General features: G+C 26.7%; 2 long non-coding RNA genes across 4 annotated transcripts in view; both read left to right on the plus strand.

Moving 5' to 3' along the window:
- The window catches only part of LOC148237870 (uncharacterized), a 158,366-nt gene that overhangs the window by 51,041 nt on the left and 85,738 nt on the right, over positions 1-21,587 (plus strand). The window lies entirely within an intron of this gene.
- On the plus strand, positions 16,996-19,256 carry LOC148237871 (uncharacterized). The gene is made up of 3 exons (XR_015812678.1): positions 16,996-17,377; positions 18,991-19,068; positions 19,138-19,256. It is a non-coding gene; the product is annotated as an uncharacterized LOC148237871 (long non-coding RNA).

The raw sequence follows: 21,587 nt of genomic DNA on the forward strand, positions 1-21,587 counted from the left end.
TCTATTACACGAAAAAGGACCCTAAAAATCAACAAAAATTTCACTATGTAATAAAATATTCAGCGTATTGTAAATATTTAAGGTCACAAAATACGTTATATAAGGTCTAAAACAACTGTTATAGCTCTTAATTATGATTAATGATAGTACTAAGAATATATATTTGCAGCATTGTATGGCCGTATTTGGGTCTAAAATACGTAGAAAAAACCTCAAAAATTATCAAATATTTCACTAAGTCTAAAAATATTCAGCTTATTGTCGATATTTGAGGTCAAAAAACGCGCTTTTTAGGGTCTAAAACACATATAATATACCTTAAATATCATCACTTCTTGTACTTAGATAAAATATTTTAGGTTTTTATGGTCTTTTATAAATCTAAAACACGTAGAAAAGACCTAAAAAATTAACAATAATTTTTCTTGATAAAAATTATATTTTAGCTTATGGTGCAGATTTAAAGTCACAAAATACAATATTTTAGACCTTAAACACATAAAAAAGACCAATAATAGTACCAAAAACAAATATATGTGTCTTTTGATGGTAGTTTTTTGGTCTATTACACGTAAAAGAACCCTAAAAATCAACAATAATTTCAATATGTAATAAAATATTCAGCGTTTTGTAAATATTTAAGGTCACAAAATATGTAATATAGGGTCTAATACACGTGTTATAGCTCTTAATTATCATCAATAATTGTACTAAGAATATATATTTGCAGCTTTTTATAGTCGTTTTTGGGTCTAAAATAGGTAGAAAAGAACTCAAAAATAAACAAATATTTCACTAAGTCTAAAAATATTTAGCTTATTGTCGATATTTGAGGTCAAAAAACGCGCTTTTTTGGGTCTCAAACACATATAATATACCTTGAATATAATCACTTCTTGTACTAAGATAAAACATTTTAAGTTTTTATGGTCGTTAATAAATCTAAAACACGTAAAAAAGACCTAAAAAATTAACAATATTTTATCTTAATAAAAATTAATATTTAGCTTATGGTACAGATTTAGGGTAACAAAATACAATATTTTGGACCTTAAACACGTGTAAAAGACCATCAATAGTACCAAAACTAAATATATGTGTCTTTTGATGGTAGTTTTTTTATCTAATACACGAAAAAAGACCCTAAAAATCAACAAAAATTTTACTATGTAATAAAATATTCAGCGTATTGTAAATATTTAAGGTTACAAAATACGTTATATAGGGTCTAATACACGTGTTATAGCTCTTAATTATCATTAATAATTGTACTGAGAATATATATTTGCAGCTTTTTATGGCCGTATTTGGGTCAAAAATACGTAGAAAAAACCTCAAATATATTAAAATATTTCACTAAGTCTAAAAATATTCAGCTAATTGTCGATATTTGAGGTCAAAAAACGCGCTTTTTAGGGTCTCAAACACATATTATATACCTTGAATATCATCACTTCTTGTACTAAGATAAAATATTTTTAGTTTTTATGGTCTTTTATAAATCTAAAACATGTAGAAAAGATCTTAAAAATTAACAATAATTTTTCTTGATAAAAATATAATTTAGCTTATGGTACAGATTTAGGGTCACAAAATACAATATTTTAGACCTTAAACACGTGTAAAAGACTAATAATAGTACCAAAAACGTATATATGTGTCTTTTGATGGTAGTTTTTTAGTATACTACACGTAAAAGGACCCTAAAAATCAACAATAATTTCAATATGTAATAAAATATTCAGCGTATTGTAAATATTTATGGTCACAAAATACGTTATATAGGGTCTAATACACGTGTTATAGCTCCTAATTATCATCAATAATTGTACTGAGAATATATATTTGCAGCTTTTTATGGTCGTATTTAGGTCTAAAATACGTAGAAAAAACCTCAAAAATAATAAAATATTTCACTAAGTCTAAAAATATTCAGCTGATTTTCGATATTTGAGGTCAAAAAACGCGCTTTTTAGGGTCTCAAACACATATTATATACCTTGAATATCATCACTTCTTGTACTAAGATAAAATATTTTTAATTTTTATGGTCGTTTATAAATCTAAAACACGTAGAAAAGACCTAAAAAATTAACAATATTTTTTTTGATAAAAATTATAATTTAGATTATGGTACAGATTTAGGGTTACAAAATACAATATTTTAGACTTTAAACACGTGTAAAAGACCATCAATAGTACAAAAAACAAATGTATGTGTCTTTTAATGGTACTTTTTTGGTCTTTTACACGAAAAAGGACCCTAAAAATCAACAAAAATTTCACTATGTAATAAAATATTCAGCGTATTGTGAATATTCAAGGTCACAAAATACGTTATATAAGGTCTAAAAAACCTGTTATAGCTCTTAGTTATCATCAATAATTGTACTGAGAATATATATTTGCAGCTTTTTATGGCCGTATTTGGGTCTAAAATACGTAGAAAAAACCTCAAAAATAATAAAATATTTCACTAAGTCTAAAAATATTCAGCTGATTTTCGATATTTGAGGTCAAAAAACGCGCTTTTTAGGGTCTCAAACACATATTATATACCTTGAATATCATCACTTCTTGTACTAAGATAAAATATTTTAAATTTTTATGGTCGTTTATAAATCTAAAACACGTAGAAAAGACCTAAAAAATTAACAATATTTTTTTTGATAAAAATTATAATTTAGATTATGGTACAGATTTAGGGTTACAAAATACAATATTTTAGACTTTAAACACGTGTAAAAGACCATCAATAGTACAAAAAACAAATGTATGTGTCTTTTAATGGTACTTTTTTGGTCTTTTACACGAAAAAGGACCCTAAAAATCAACAAAAATTTCACTATGTAATAAAATATTCAGCGTATTGTGAATATTCAAGGTCACAAAATACGTTATATAAGGTCTAAAAAACCTGTTATTGCTCTTAGTTATTATCAATATTTGTACTGAGAATATATATTTGCTGCTTTTTATGGTCGTATTTGGGTCTAAAATACGTAGAAAAGACCTCAAAAATAATCTCATATTTCACTAAGTCTAAAAATATTCAGCTTATTGTCGATATTTGAGGTCAAAAAACGCGCTTAATAGGGTCTAAAACACATATTATATACCTTGAATATCATCACTTCTTGTACTACGATAAATTTTTTTTAGTTTTTATGGTCGTTTATAAATCTAAAACACGTAGAAAAGACCTAAAAAATTAAAAATAATTTTACTTGATAAAAACTAATACTTAGGTTATGGTACAGATTTAGGGTCACAAATACGGTATTTTCGACCTAGAATACGTGTAAAAGACCATCAATAGTACAAAAAACAAATATATGTGTCTTTTAATGGTAGTTTTTTGGTTTATTACACGAAAAAGGACCCTAAAAATCAACAAAAATTTCACTATGTAATAAAATATTCAGCGTATTGTAAATATTTAAGGTCACAAAATACGTTATATAAGGTCTAAAAAACCTGTTATAGCTCTTAGTTATCATCAATAATTGTACTGAGAATATATATTTGCAGCTTTTTATGGTCGTATCTAGGTCTAAAATACGTAGAAAAAACCTCAAAAATAATCAAATATTTCACTAAGTCTAAAAATATTCAGCTTATTGTCGATATTTGAGGTCAAAAAACGCGCTTTTTAGGGTCTCAAACACATATTATATACCTTGAATATCATCACTTCTTATACTAAGATCTAATATTTTTAGTTTTTATGGTCGTTTATAAATCTAAAACACGTAGAAAAGACCTAAAAAATTAACAATAATTTTTCTTGATAAAAATTATAATTTAGCTTATGGTACAGATTTAGGGTAACAAAATACAATATTTTGGACCTTAAACACGTGTAAAAGACCATCAATAGTACCAAAACTAAATATATGTGTCTTTTGATGGTAGTTTTTTTATCTAATACACGAAAAAAGACCCTAAAAATCAACAAAAATTTTACTATGTAATAAAATATTCAGCGTATTGTAAATATTTAGGGTTACAAAATACGTTATATAGGGTCTAATACACGTGTTATAGCTCTTAATTATCATTAATAATTGTACTGAGAATATATATTTGCAGCTTTTTATAGCCGTATTTGGGTCAAAAATACGTAGAAAAAACCTCAAATATATTAAAATATTTCACTAAGTCTAAAAATATTCAGCTAATTGTCGATATTTGAGGTCAAAAAACGCGCTTTTTAGGGTCTCAAACCCATATTATATACCTTGAATATCATCACTTCTTGTACTAAGATAAAATATTTTTAGTTTTTATGGTCTTTTATAAATCTAAAACACGTAGAAAAGATCTTAAAAATTAACAATAATTTTTCTTGATAAAAATATAATTTAGCTTATTGTACAGATTTAGGGTCACAAAATACAATATTTTAGACCTAAAACACGTGTAAAAGACTAATAATAGTACCAAAAACGTATATATGTGTCTTTTGATGGTAGTTTTTTAGTATACTACACGTAAAAGGACCCTAAAAATCAACAATAATTTCAATATGTAATAAAATATTCAGCGTATTGTAAATATTTATGGTCACAAAATACGTTATATAGGGTCTAATACACGTGTTATAGCTCCTAATTATCATCAATAATTGTACTGAGAATATATATTTGCAGCTTTTTATGGTCGTATTTAGGTCTAAAATACGTAGAAAAAACCTCAAAAATAATCAAATATTTCACTAAGTCTAAAAATATTCAGCTTATTGTCGATATTTGAGGTCAAAAAACGCGCTTTTTAGGGTCTCAAACACATATTATATACCTTGAATATCATCACTTCTTATACTAAGATCTAATATTTTTAGTTTTTATGGTCGTTTATAAATCTAAAACACGTAGAAAAGACCTAAAAAATTAACAATAATTTTTCTTGATAAAAATTATAATTTAGCTTATGGTACAGATTTAGGGTCACAAAATACAATATTTTGGACCTTAAACACGTGTAAAAGACCATCAATAGTACCAAAACTAAATATATGTGTCTTTTGATGGTAGTTTTTTTATCTAATACACGAAAAAAGACCCTAAAAATCAACAAAAATTTTACTATGTAATAAAATATTCAGCGTATTGTAAATATTTAAGGTTACAAAATACGTTATATAGGGTCTAATACACGTGTTATAGCTCCTAATTATCATTAATAATTGTACTGAGAATATATATTTGCAGCTTTTTATGGCCGTATTTGGGTTAAAAATACGTAGAAAAAACCTCAAAAATATTAAAATATTTCACTAAGTCTAAAAATATTCAGCTAATTGTCGATATTTGAGGTCAAAAAACGCGCTTTTTAGGGTCTCAAACACATATTATATACCTTGAATATCATCACTTCTTGTACTAAGATAAAATATTTTTTGTTTTTATGGTCGTTTATAAATCTAAAACACGTAGAAAAGACCTAAAAAATTAACAATATTTTTTTTGATAAAAATTATAATTTAGATTATGGTACAGATTTAGGGTTACAAAATACAATATTTTAGACTTTAAACACGTGTAAAAGACCATCATTAGTACAAAAAACAAATATATGTGTCTTTTAATGGTAGTTTTTTGGTCTATTACACGAAAAAGGACACTAAAAATCAACAAAAATTTCACTATGTAATAAAATATTCAGCGTATTGTAAATATTTAAGGTCACAAAATACGTTATATAAGGTCTAAAAAACCTGTTATAGCTCTTAGTTATCATCAATAATTGTACTGAGAATATATATTTGCAGATTTTTATGGCCGTATTTGGGTCTAAAATACGTAGAAAAAACCTCAAAAATAATAAAATATTTCACTAAGTCTAAAAATATTCAGCTGATTTTCGATATTTGAGGTCAAAAAACGCCTTTTTTAGGGTCTCAAACACATATTATATACCTTGAATATCATCACTTCTTGTACTAAGATAAAATATTTTTAATTTTTATGGTCGTTTATAAATCTAAAACACGTAGAAAAGACCTAAAAAATTAACAATATTTTTTTTGATAAAAATTATAATTTAGATTATGGTACAGATTTAGGGTTACAAAATACAATATTTTAGACTTTAAACACGTGTAAAAGACCATCAATAGTACAAAAAACAAATGTATGTGTCTTTTAATGGTACTTTTTTGGTCTTTTACACGAAAAAGGACCCTAAAAATCAACAAAAATTTCACTATGTAATAAAATATTCAGCGTATTGTGAATATTCAAGGTCACAAAATACGTTATATAAGGTCTAAAAAACCTGTTATAGCTCTTAGTTATTATCAATATTTGTACTGAGAATATATATTTGCAGCTTTTTATGGTCGTATTTGGGTCTAAAATACGTAGAAAAGACCTCAAAAATAATCTCATATTTCACTAAGTTTAAAAATATTCAGCTTATTGTCGATATTTGAGGTCAAAAAACGCGCTTTTTAGGGTCTAAAACACATATTATATACCTTGAATATCATCACTTCTTGTACTACGATAATTTTTTTTTAGTTTTTATGGTCGTTTATAAATCTAAAACACGTAGAAAAGACCTAAAAAATTAAAAATAATTTTACTTGATAAAAACTAATACTTAGGTTATGGTACAGATTTAGGGTCACAAATACGGTATTTTCGACCTAGAACACGTGTAAAAGACCATCAATAGTACAAAAAACAAATATATGTGTCTTTTAATGGTAGTTTTTTGGTTTATTACACGAAAAAGGACCCTAAAAATCAACAAAAATTTCACTATGTAATAAAATATTCAGCGTATTGTAAATATTTAAGGTCACAAAATACGTTATATAAGGTCTAAAAAACCTGTTATAGCTTTCATCAATAATTGTACTAAGAATATATATTTGCAGCTGTTTATGGCCGTATTTGGGTCTAAAATACGTAAAAAAAACCTCAAAAATATTAAAATATTTCACAAAGTCTAAAAATATTCAGCTAATTGTTGATATTTGAGGTCAAAAAACGCGCTTTTTAGGGTCTCAAACACATATTATATACCTTGAATATCATTACTTTTTGTACTAAGATAAAATATTTTTAGTTTATATGGTCGTTTATAAATCTTAAACACGTAAAAAAGACCTAAGAAATTAACAAAATTTTTTCTTGATAAATATTATAATTTAGCTTATGGTACAGAGTTAGGGTCACAAAATACAATATTTTGGACCTTAAACACGTGGAAAAGACCATTAATAGTACCAAAAACGAATATATGTGTCTTTTGATGGTAGTTTTTTGGTCTATTACACGAAAAAGGACCCTAAAAATCAACAAAAATTTCACTATGTAATAAAATAATTAGTGTATAGTAAATATTTAAGGTCACAAAAACGTTATATAGGGTCTAAAACACCTGTTATAGCTCTTATTTATCAACAATAATTGTACTGAAAATATATATTTGCAGATTTTTATGGTCGTATTTTGGTCTGGAATACGTAGGAAAGACCTCAAAAATAATTAAATATTTCACTAAGTCTAAAAATATTCAGCTTATTGTCGATATTTGAGGTCAAAAAACGCACGTTTTAGGGTCTAAAACACATTATATACCTTGAATATCATCACTTCTTGTACTATGATGAAATATTTTTAGTTTTTAAGGTCGTTTATAAATATAAAACACGTAGAAAAGACCTAAAAAATTAACAATAATTTTTCTTGATAAAAAATAATATTTAGCTGATGGTACAGATTTAGGGTCACAAAATACAGTATTTTGGACCTTGAACACGTGTTAAAGACCAATAATAGTACCAAAATTGAATATATGTGGCTTTTGATGGTAGTTTTTTGGTTTATTACACGAAATAGGACCCTAATAATCAACAAAAATTTCACTATGTAATAAAATATTCAGCGTATTGTAAATATTTAAGGTCACAAAATACGTTATATAAGGTCTACAACACCTGTTATAGCTCTTAATTATCATTATTAATAGTACTAAGAATATATATTTGCAGCTTTTTATGGTCGTATCTAGGTCTAAAATACGTAGAAAAAACCTCAAAAATAATCAAATATTTCACTAAGTCTAAAAATATTCAGCTTATTGTCGATATTTGAGGTCAAAAAACGCGCTTTTTAGGGTCTCAAACACATATTATATACCTTGAATATTATCACTTCTTATACTAAGATCTAATATTTTTAGTTTTTATGGTCGTTTATAAATCTTAAACACGTAAAAAAGACCTAAAAAATTAACAAAATTTTTTCTTGATAAATATTATAATTTAGCTTATGGTACAGAGTTAGGGTCACAAAATACAATATTTTGGACCTTAAACACGTGGAAAAGACCATTAATAGTACCAAAAACGAATATATGTGTCTTTTGATGGTAGTTTTTTGGTCTATTACACGAAAAAGGACCCTAAAAATCAACAAAAATTTCACTATGTAATAAAATAATTAGTGTATAGTAAATATTTAAGGTCACAAAAACGTTATATAGGGTCTAAAACACCTGTTATAGCTCTTATTTATCAACAATAATTGTACTGAAAATATATATTTGCAGATTTTTATGGTCGTATTTTGGTCTGGAATACGTAGGAAAGACCTCAAAAATAATTAAATATTTCACTAAGTCTAAAAATATTCAGCTTATTGTCGATATTTGAGGTCAAAAAACGCACGTTTTAGGGTCTAAAACACATTATATACCTTGAATATCATCACTTCTTGTACTAAGATGAAATATTTTTAGTTTTTAAGGTCGTTTATAAATATAAAACACGTAGAAAAGACCTAAAAAATTAACAATAATTTTTCTTGATAAAAAATAATATTTAGCTGATGGTACAGATTTAGGGTCACAAAATACAGTATTTTGGACCTTGAACACGTGTTAAAGACCAATAATAGTATTAAAATTAAATATATGTGGCTTTTGATATTAGTTTTTTGGTTTATTACACGAAATAGGACCCTAATAATCAACAAAAATTTCACTATGTAATAAAATATTCAGCGTATTGTAAATATTTAAGGTCACAAAATACGTTATATAAGGTCTACAACACCTGTTATAGCTCTTAATTATCATTATTAATAGTACTAAGAATATATATTTGCAGCTTTTTATGGTCGTATCTAGGTCTAAAATACGTAGAAAAAACCTCAAAAATAATCAAATATTTCACTAAGTCTAAAAATATTCAGCTTATTGTCGATATTTGAGGTCAAAAAACGCGCTTTTTAGGGTCTCAAACACATATTATATACCTTGAATATTATCACTTCTTATACTAAGATCTAATATTTTTAGTTTTTATGGTCGTTTATAAATCTTAAACACGTAAAAAAGACCTAAAAAATTAACAAAATTTTTTCTTGATAAATATTATAATTTAGCTTATGGTACAGAGTTAGGGTCACAAAATACAATATTTTGGACCTTAAACACGTGGAAAAGACCATTAATAGTACCAAAAACGAATATATGTGTCTTTTGATGGTAGTTTTTTGGTCTATTACACGAAAAAGGACCCTAAAAATCAACAAAAATTTCACTATGTAATAAAATAATTAGTGTATAGTAAATATTTAAGGTCACAAAAACGTTATATAGGGTCTAAAACACCTGTTATAGCTCTTATTTATCAACAATAATTGTACTGAAAATATATATTTGCAGATTTTTATGGTCGTATTTTGGTCTGGAATACGTAGGAAAGACCTCAAAAATAATTAAATATTTCACTAAGTCTAAAAATATTCAGCTTATTGTCGATATTTGAGGTCAAAAAACGCACGTTTTAGGGTCTAAAACACATTATATACCTTGAATATCATCACTTCTTGTACTAAGATGAAATATTTTTAGTTTTTAAGGTCGTTTATAAATATAAAACACGTAGAAAAGACCTAAAAAATTAACAATAATTTTTCTTGATAAAAAATAATATTTAGCTGATGGTACAGATTTAGGGTCACAAAATACAGTATTTTGGACCTTGAACACGTGTTAAAGACCAATAATAGTACCAAAATTAAATATATGTGGCTTTTGATATTAGTTTTTTGGTTTATTACACGAAATAGGACCCTAATAATCAACAAAAATTTCACTATGTAATAAAATATTCAGCGTATTGTAAATATTTAAGGTCACAAAATACGTTATATAAGGTCTACAACACCTGTTATAGCTCTTAATTATCATTATTAATAGTACTAAGAATATATATTTGCAGCTTTTTATGGTCGTATCTAGGTCTAAAATACGTAGAAAAAACCTCAAAAATAATCAAATATTTCACTAAGTCTAAAAATATTCAGCTTATTGTCGATATTTGAGGTCAAAAAACGCGCTTTTTAGGGTCTCAAACACATATTATATACCTTGAATATTATCACTTCTTATACTAAGATCTAATATTTTTAGTTTTTATGGTCGTTTATAAATCTTAAACACGTAAAAAAGACCTAAAAAATTAACAAAATTTTTTCTTGATAAATATTATAATTTAGCTTATGGTACAGAGTTAGGGTCACAAAATACAATATTTTGGACCTTAAACACGTGGAAAAGACCATTAATAGTACCAAAAACGAATATATGTGTCTTTTGATGGTAGTTTTTTGGTCTATTACACGAAAAAGGACCCTAAAAATCAACAAAAATTTCACTATGTAATAAAATAATTAGTGTATAGTAAATATTTAAGGTCACAAAAACGTTATATAGGGTCTAAAACACCTGTTATAGCTCTTATTTATCAACAATAATTGTACTGAAAATATATATTTGCAGATTTTTATGGTCGTATTTTGGTCTGGAATACGTAGGAAAGACCTCAAAAATAATTAAATATTTCACTAAGTCTAAAAATATTCAGCTTATTGTCGATATTTGAGGTCAAAAAACGCACGTTTTAGGGTCTAAAACACATTATATACCTTGAATATCATCACTTCTTGTACTAAGATGAAATATTTTTAGTTTTTAAGGTCGTTTATAAATATAAAACACGTAGAAAAGACCTAAAAAATTAACAATAATTTTTCTTGATAAAAAATAATATTTAGCTGATGGTACAGATTTAGGGTCACAAAATACAGTATTTTGGACCTTGAACACGTGTTAAAGACCAATAATAGTATTAAAATTAAATATATGTGGCTTTTGATATTAGTTTTTTGGTTTATTACACGAAATAGGACCCTAATAATCAACAAAAATTTCACTATGTAATAAAATATTCAGCGTATTGTAAATATTTAAGGTCACAAAATACGTTATATAAGGTCTACAACACCTGTTATAGCTCTTAATTATCATTATTAATAGTACTAAGAATATATATTTGCAGCTTTTTATGGTCGTATCTAGGTCTAAAATACGTAGAAAAAACCTCAAAAATAATCAAATATTTCACTAAGTCTAAAAATATTCAGCTTATTGTCGATATTTGAGGTCAAAAAACGCGCTTTTTAGGGTCTCAAACACATATTATATACCTTGAATATTATCACTTCTTATACTAAGATCTAATATTTTTAGTTTTTATGGTCGTTTATAAATCTTAAACACGTAAAAAAGACCTAAAAAATTAACAAAATTTTTTCTTGATAAATATTATAATTTAGCTTATGGTACAGAGTTAGGGTCACAAAATACAATATTTTGGACCTTAAACACGTGGAAAAGACCATTAATAGTACCAAAAACGAATATATGTGTCTTTTGATGGTAGTTTTTTGGTCTATTACACGAAAAAGGACCCTAAAAATCAACAAAAATTTCACTATGTAATAAAATAATTAGTGTATAGTAAATATTTAAGGTCACAAAAACGTTATATAGGGTCTAAAACACCTGTTATAGCTCTTATTTATCAACAATAATTGTACTGAAAATATATATTTGCAGATTTTTATGGTCGTATTTTGGTCTGGAATACGTAGGAAAGACCTCAAAAATAATTAAATATTTCACTAAGTCTAAAAATATTCAGCTTATTGTCGATATTTGAGTTCAAAAAACGCACGTTTTAGGGTCTAAAACACATTATATACCTTGAATATCATCACTTCTTGTACTAAGATGAAATATTTTTAGTTTTTAAGGTCGTTTATAAATATAAAACACGTAGAAAAGACCTAAAAAATTAACAATAATTTTTCTTGATAAAAAATAATATTTAGCTGATGGTACAGATTTAGGGTCACAAAATACAGTATTTTGGACCTTGAACACGTGTTAAAGACCAATAATAGTACCAAAATTGAATATATGTGGCTTTTGATGGTAGTTTTTTGGTTTATTACACGAAATAGGACCCTAATAATCAACAAAAATTTCACTATGTAATAAAATATTCAGCGTATTGTAAATATTTAAGGTCACAAAATACGTTATATAAGGTCTAAAACACCTGTTATAGCTCCTAATTATTATCAATAATTGTACTGAGAATATATATTTGCAGCTTTTTATGGTAGTATTTGGGTCTAAAACACGTAGAAAAGACCTCAAAAATGATCAAATATTTCACTAAGTCTAAAAATATTCAGCTTATTGTCGATATTTGAGGTCAAAAAACGCGCTTTTTAGGGTCTCAAACACATATTATATTCCTTGAATATCATCACTTCTTGTACTAAGATCTAATATTTTTAGTTTTTATGGTCGTTTATAAATCTAAAACACGTAGAAAAGACCTAAAAAATTAACAATAATTTTTCTTGATAAAAATTATAATTTAGCTTATGGTACAGATTTAGGGTCACAAAATACAATATTTTGGACCTTAAACACGTGTAAAAGACCATCAATAGTACCAAAACTAAATATATGTGTCTTTTGATGGTAGTTTTTTTATCTAATACACGAAAAAAGACCCTAAAAATCAACAAAAATTTTACTATGTAATAAAATATTCAGCGTATTGTAAATATTTAAGGTTACAAAATACGTTATATAGGGTCTAATACACGTGTTATAGCTCTTAATTATCATTAATAATTGTACTGAGAATATATATTTGCAGCTTTTTATGGCCGTATTTGGGTTAAAAATACGTAGAAAAAACCTCAAAAATATTAAAATATTTCACTAAGTCTAAAAATATTCAGCTAATTGTCGATATTTGAGGTCAAAAAACGCGCTTTTTAGGGTCTCAAACACATATTATATACCTTGAATATCATCACTTCTTGTACTAAGATAAAATATTTTTTGTTTTTATGGTCGTTTATAAATCTAAAACACGTAGAAAAGACCTAAAAAATTAACAATATTTTTTTTGATAAAAATTATAATTTAGATTATGGTACAGATTTAGGGTTACAAAATACAATATTTTAGACTTTAAACACGTGTAAAAGAATATCATTAGTACAAAAAACAAATATATGTGTCTTTTAATGGTAGTTTTTTGGTCTATTACACGAAAAAGGACACTAAAAATCAACAAAAATTTCACTATGTAATAAAATATTCAGCGTATTGTAAATATTTAAGGTCACAAAATACGTTATATAAGGTCTAAAAAACCTGTTATAGCTCTTAGTTATCATCAATAATTGTACTGAGAATATATATTTGCAGCTTTTTATGGCCGTATTTGGGTCTAAAATACGTAGAAAAAACCTCAAAAATAATAAAATATTTCACTAAGTCTAAAATATTCAGCTGATTTTCGATATTTGAGGTCAAAAAACGCCTTTTTTAGGGTCTCAAACACATATTATATACCTTGAATATCATCACTTCTTGTACTAAGATAAAATATTTTTAATTTTTATGGTCGTTTATAAATCTAAAACACGTAGAAAAGACCTAAAAAATTAACAATATTTTTTTTGATAAAAATTATAATTTAGATTATGGTACAGATTTAGGGTTACAAAATACAATATTTTAGACTTTAAACACGTGTAAAAGACCATCAATAGTACAAAAAACAAATGTATGTGTCTTTTAATGGTACTTTTTTGGTCTTTTACACGAAAAAGGACCCTAAAAATCAACAAAAATTTCACTATGTAATAAAATATTCAGCGTATTGTGAATATTCAAGGTCACAAAATACGTTATATAAGGTCTAAAAAACCTGTTATAGCTCTTAGTTATTATCAATATTTGTACTGAGAATATATATTTGCAGCTTTTTATGGTCGTATTTGGGTCTAAAATACGTAGAAAAGACCTCAAAAATAATCTCATATTTCACTAAGTTTAAAAATATTCAGCTTATTGTCGATATTTGAGGTCAAAAAACGCGCTTTTTAGGGTCTAAAACACATATTATATACCTTGAATATCATCACTTCTTGTACTACGATAAATTTTTTTTAGTTTTTATGGTCGTTTATAAATCTAAAACACGTAGAAAAGACCTAAAAAATTAAAAATAATTTTACTTGATAAAAACTAATACTTAGGTTATGGTACAGATTTAGGGTCACAAATACGGTATTTTCGACCTAGAACACGTGTAAAAGACCATCAATAGTACAAAAAACAAATATATGTGTCTTTTAATGGTAGTTTTTTGGTTTATTACACGAAAAAGGACCCTAAAAATCAACAAAAATTTCACTATGTAATAAAATATTCAGCGTATTGTAAATATTTAAGGTCACAAAATACGTTATATAAGGTCTAAAAAACCTGTTATAGCTTTTAGTTATCATCAATAATTGTACTAAGAATATATATTTGCAGCTGTTTATGGCCGTATTTGGGTCTAAAATACGTAAAAAAAACCTCAAAAATATTAAAATATTTCACAAAGTCTAAAAATATTCAGCTAATTGTTGATATTTGAGGTCAAAAAACGCGCTTTTTAGGGTCTCAAACACATATTATATACCTTGAATATCATTACTTTTTGTACTAAGATAAAATATTTTTAGTTTATATGGTCGTTTATAAATCTTAAACACGTAAAAAAGACCTAAAAAATTAACAAAATTTTTTCTTGATAAATATTATAATTTAGCTTATGGTACAGAGTTAGGGTTACAAAATACAATATTTTGGACCTTAAACACGTGGAAAAGACCATTAATAGTACCAAAAACGAATATATGTGTCTTTTGATGGTAGTTTTTTGGTCTATTACACGAAAAAGGACCCTAAAAATCAACAAAAATTTCACTATGTAATAAAATAATTAGTGTATAGTAAATATTTAAGGTCACAAAAACGGTATATAGGGTCTAAAACACCTGTTATAGCTCTTATTTATCAACAATAATTGTACTGAAAATATATATTTGCAGATTTTTATGGTCGTATTTTGGTCTGGAATACGTAGGAAAGACCTCAAAAATAATTAAATATTTCACTAAGTCTAAAAATATTCAGCTTATTGTCGATATTTGAGGTCAAAAAACGCACGTTTTAGGGTCTAAAACACATTATATACCTTGAATATCATCACTTCTTGTACTAAGATGAAATATTTTTAGTTTTTAAGGTCGTTTATAAATATAAAACACGTAGAAAAGACCTAAAAAATTAACAATAATGTTTCTTGATAAAAAATAATATTTAGCTGATGGTACAGATTTAGGGTCACAAAATACAGTATTTTGGACCTTGAACACGTGTTAAAGACCAATAATAGTACCAAAATTGAATATATGTGGCTTTTGATGGTAGTTTTTTGGTCTATTATACGAAAAAGGACCCCAAAAAATCAACAAAAATTTCACTATGTAATAAAATTTTAAGCGTATAGTAAATAATTAAGGTCACAAAATACGTTAAAAAGGTTCTAAAACACCTGGTATAGCTCCTAATTATCATCAATAATTGTATTGAGAATATATATTTGCAGCATTGTATGGTCGTATTTGGGTCTAAAATAAATTTGAAATGACCTCAAAAATAATTAAATATTTCACTAAGTTTAAAAATATTTGGCTTATTTTTGATATTTGAGGTCAAAAAATACGTTTTTTAGGGTCTTAAACACGTATTATATACCTTAAATATTATTAATGTTTGTACTAAGATGAAATATTTTCAGTATTAGTATTTTTTATTGGTACGGATTTAGGGTCACAAAATACTTTATTTAGGGTCTAAAACACGTGTAATAGCTGTTGAATGTTATCACTTATTGTACTGAAAATAAATGTACGCAGCTTTTTATGGTTGTGTTTGGGTTTAAAATACGTACCAAAGACTTAAAAAATAAACAAAGTTTTTACTAAGTATAAAAATATTAAGCATATTGTCTATATTTAAGGTCAAAAAACACATTTTTTAGTCCTTAAAACACGTATTGTAGACCTTGAATATCACTACTTTTTGTACTTAGATGATATATTTTTAGTATTTATGGTCAATAATGAGACGCACGTGGAAAAGATGCACGTGGAAAAGACCAAAAATTAACATTAATTGCTCCAAATATAAAAATATTCAGCTTATTGTGAATATTTACAGTCCTAATATACGTTTTTAATGGTTTAAAACACGTGTTGAAGACTGAATATTATCACTATGAATAAATATTTGCAGCTTTAATGGTCGTTTATTAGTCTACAACACGCGGAAAAGACCTAAAAAATCAGCAAATTCCTATTGTAATAATTTTAGTTTTTACATACAAATAGTGTTCCGTAGTTTTATCTGTAGCCACACCTGTAGAAAATTCTAATAGAATATTGTTTGTAATTTTGAATTGATTTGATCAGCTATTGTGTAAGTTGATTTAAGACATTTTTAGTAATAGTATTTTATTAAAAGTGTATTTAATTTAAACTTTGGATTTGTAGGTAAAAGTTAATTTTTAGAACGTAGATTAATTTTAAAACATATATCAAAATTAAAATAAAATCATTTCTTATAATGCCACAAAATAAATCGTATCAGTTATAAAAAGGTAAACAGTACCACAACATGGCCCAAGCGTTGTGTCGCAATTCTGCTCGTTTCAGACAACTGCCACTTGTGACTATACTAGTACTGGTAGTAGTACTTTTCAGTGCGCAACGCAAGCAAACATTTTCGCTGCTCGAGTTAACAATGGGGACTTATTATCATCGGATCCCATTGTTCGCATTTTACTTCTTCGTGATGAGGACACACTTCCTTCAAATAGGCAAACATTCGACAGACTTTTCACTTCCGCCCGAGATGGAAAGAGTTTCAAACAAAAATTTGTATTTGAAACAAGAGAATTTTTGATTAATGTACAACAAAAGAGTGCGTGCTTTGAACGAAACATGATGGCGGATAAAAATAATCAGCGTACGATGGAGGAAAATCGTTACACTATTTCGGAAAATGTCGAGGCTCAGGAGATAAGGCGTGCGTCGGTTGTTTATTATAGACATTTACCGATGGATAACAAGATGTATGCATAGTAAGTTTTTGATTTAAGTATGTTATATTTTATGTAGGTTATGTGTTATTAAAATATGTCTCGTTACGATTTATTTTGAGAATTTTAATCATTTATGTTAACTGTTTTTATGTAATGTGAGTACATATAAAAAAATCACACATGCTATAAGAATAGTTAGAAAATGTATTATATTTTTGATATTATTTTTAAAAAATATGTCACATAATATAGAATTTTTAAAGGATGAATTCAAAATAGAACAGAAGAAAAAATATTATATTATAATCATTTTTTTATTTCATATAAATATATTTCAGTGGCGAAGAAATATATCATTAAACGACATTACATACAAAACGTGCTAGAAAATAAAAAAATCTGGTTATTTAAGAAAAATGTTTTGAATTAATTGAAATTAAAAAGCAATATATGTATATATAATATATATTACAATATTGTATTATGTATCATTTTAGAATCAGCAATCGTTGAATCCCAATCGATTTTTTTTCTAGATTTTATAATGAGCTTATCAATGATAATTGAACAACTTTTACTTCTTTCTTAATCATGAAAGCCACTATTTTTTTCCTTAAAATTGCAATGTTATTTAATTTTACTTATCCCTAACGTCATTATAAAATTAAACCTCACACTTGCTAGAATTACAAATTATTATATTTTGAGCTGAAGTAGCTCATTCTTTTAGATTTAGCAAACTGAAGTCCGTTTCTTCTTTAGTACCAGAATTAATCCCAGACTACATTTTGAAAGGATGTAAGTCCCGTCTTTTAAACCCTCTTCGGTTTATATATAATTTAATTTTGAGATCCTCCTGTTTTCCAGAGTTATGGAAATTCTCTAAGGTTACTCCGATTGATAAAAACGGTGACGTGTCACGCGTTAATAATTACAGGAGAGTAGCGTTGCTTTTAGCACCTGCAATTTATTTGAACTTGTGTTACATAAATATATTTTTAATCATTGAAGGTGTGTGCATGCTAGTTGTGGTGATTTATGTAATCTTTTCGTGTTTTCATGTTTTAAATTATGTGTGTATGTATACGTGGATATACATATGTATGTATAAATTTTTAAATTGTTATATATTTTATGCTTTTGAGCATTCGGTTAATCTGTCAGGTCACGATGGTTTTAATTTTAATAAATTTTATTTAATAGAGATATTTTTAAACCTCATATGTACTATCTAGCTGGACTTAAATTAATTACCGCGATATTCATCTGTGAGATTAAAAATTCTAAGAAAACTTAATCTGTTATGATCGATCGGAATTATAATTGTATAATAATCACTAATTCCGATCTCCCAGATACGATAGAAATTGTAAAATACAAATGTTCATATAAGATTCGAACCTGGTTCTTTCGAGTATTAGTCCTGATATTATAATTAAATTGTTACTACATATTACTTTAATAATAATGCATATGTTGCAAAAATTTCGGATATGCAAATTATACAATATCGCTTCACGTTAATTGTTTAACTTATGTTGTTTATTGCAATACTTTCATAATCGTTATGCGAATGACACACTGGTCTTCCTTTACCTGTCAAAGATATAAAATGAGTGATTAGTTACTAATTATCGCCATTATCGTTTCAGTTACATCGCTTATTTATTAATAATATCAATACCTACAGTACTGCTGCTTATCGTCGTTTTTTCTACTTACGCACTGGAGTAAAATATAACCCAATAAATAATATATAAAATATATCATTTACTATAACATTAAACTGTTATTTTTAGAGCCAAGATCTGAAGAAACAAGAAACTGCATCAAGAAAGCTTTATGCTATCAAGATTTTATATATGTACATATACTTTTATAAAAAAAATGACAAATTAAGTATGTTTAATAAAGTGCGTTATATTTAAATAACAACATGTTTTTATTTTTTTATCTGATAATTAAGATTTTATCGTTTTTAACATTGTTCAAAAATGATAACGAATATCAGTGATGTATTTTTGTAAATCATCTGATTAAAAGCGGAAAAGACGAATGAGTACATTAACTTATCTAAACAATAGGCGTTGGCGTTTTAGTATTTTGTGATACTCTCCTTTTCCGTAAAATATTATCTTTGTCGTTATGATTCGGAGATATGTGTTTAAAAAATATATATTTAGTTATAATAGGTTTAAAATCAGAGATGACAACAATTGCCGGCTGTGTAGCGTTGAATTAGTGGATTATTTTATCATATGGTGGTTTATGTGATATTACAGATGTGTGGATACGTCGAATACGTAAATGCGTCGTATCACGTAATAAACGATGTTCCTGGGATCGTAAAACGACTAGAAGTCGGCGACCTTGTAAGAACATTGTATTGAATCGTCAGAGGTGGTAAACCTTTCGGATGGAAGTCGATCGTAGGTGTTTACAAGTCATTGATCTTTTAGAGATTTGTTTTGAAGGGTATTTATACTTTAAACTGTGTATCTTTATGCCAGGTTTATATAACCGATCAGTTGTAAGATGACGCGTTTTAGCGTTGGTATGGTAGTTAGCGAATTTTTATAATAATAAAGTATTATAATATATTTGTTTTATATTTTATATGAATTATATGAGTATCAATGTATGACACGCAACAGTCGATATTTTACAATTGCGGGCAATCTCAATGAAATAAATCTTACCTTTGAAGTGACGTCATGACAAAAATTCAGCTGAGCTGTTGAATGTATCAATGTCTCGATTCACAGGATTTCAAAAATATCAAATAGCAACTACTAGTCATATTTTAGGTTTACAAATGTTTATCTACATGATTATAATATTCTTATAAGATGACTGATTCATCTTTTGGTTTGTAAACAACGATTGAATTTTCTCAATTACTTATCTGACACTTAAAATTTTTAATGATCATTATACTTCTGCGTGTCTTACAATAGATTAATGTAGCGAATCTTTGGAACAGGAAGCAGCATTGCGGTTTTTTCGATTCATTATCAATGGCATGCGGAACCGTCGCTGTGGGCTAACACTAACTTGTCATCTGACTTCTACGTCAAACCAGAAACGACGTGCTCTATCTCCTTGCCAACGATCGATCAACGGTATTCATCGTTTGGACACGGTTACAGTCACCAGTAATACAGATAATCGAGGATAAAAATACATATTGACTGATTAAGATCAAAATTTTTTGTTATTGATAATTTCAGATATTGATATAAATTTTTCGTTTTGCTGTAATGTCCACAATTGGTTACATCACACACGTATTGGCACTAAATTAATTTTTAATTACCCTAATGGCATAATAATAAATCAAACGAGTGTCAAGATCTTATCCGTTTCGGAACTCTATAATCACTGTTTCGTGTCGTGCCGCCGGCCTATTGCGAATCGTGGCCAAGATGATTTTTTGCAAAATTCTGCGGTACAAATCTGACTGAGAAGACCTTGAATTCCATCATCAGGAAGTAAGGTGTAGTGCCTTTCCATCGTCGATGAGGAAAGCATCAACACATTTCCACGGCCCCGAGAAATGGTTGCAAAAATGTTTCGTTATGGTATTACGTTACTTTCGCAACGTGTGCAACATCGCTATAATCGTGTAATATATTGATATTTATAGCATAAAATACTTTTAAATATTATTATGTGTTACGTATATTTCTTGGTTACGCACATATTGGTCTTAGTTGCTCCTATCCTAATCAGTTTTAAATTTGTAAACTTTATTTATATTTATATTTAATGAATTAAAAAAATATCGGTTTTGTATTTCAGATTTATCAGAGAAATCTTTTAGCGAAAAATATTTTTTACTTCATTTTTGATTGATGAGATTCATGTGAAATTAATTTTGCTCTTTAAGCGTTATGTAAAAATGAACTTAATTACATTTTAAGTATAAAAAACCCCATATATAAATCTAATAATTAAAGTTACATTGTTAAACAAGATTTTTTTCCATATATAATACATTATATGAATATTTTATAGTTGTCATAAGATTTTCTCAATAAGGTTTTACGTTTTAGATATGTTTGATTTTATTTTTCTAGCATTTAGCAAATTTAATCATTTTTTGTTAGTTTAGTTTCGTCATTTTAACTTCATACAAAATACACACTCATTAAACTACCTATTCAATATAACATATTTAGCCCTTTCAAAGATGTTATTGATATCATATTAATTAAAATATTAAAAAAATTTAAAGTTTTCTACTCAC

Source organism: Plectrocnemia conspersa, unplaced genomic scaffold (assembly GCF_051122295.1).
Source record: "Plectrocnemia conspersa isolate PC_06_02 unplaced genomic scaffold, ASM5112229v1 ptg000002l, whole genome shotgun sequence".
In the NCBI taxonomy this organism is placed as follows: domain Eukaryota; kingdom Metazoa; phylum Arthropoda; class Insecta; order Trichoptera; family Polycentropodidae; genus Plectrocnemia; species Plectrocnemia conspersa.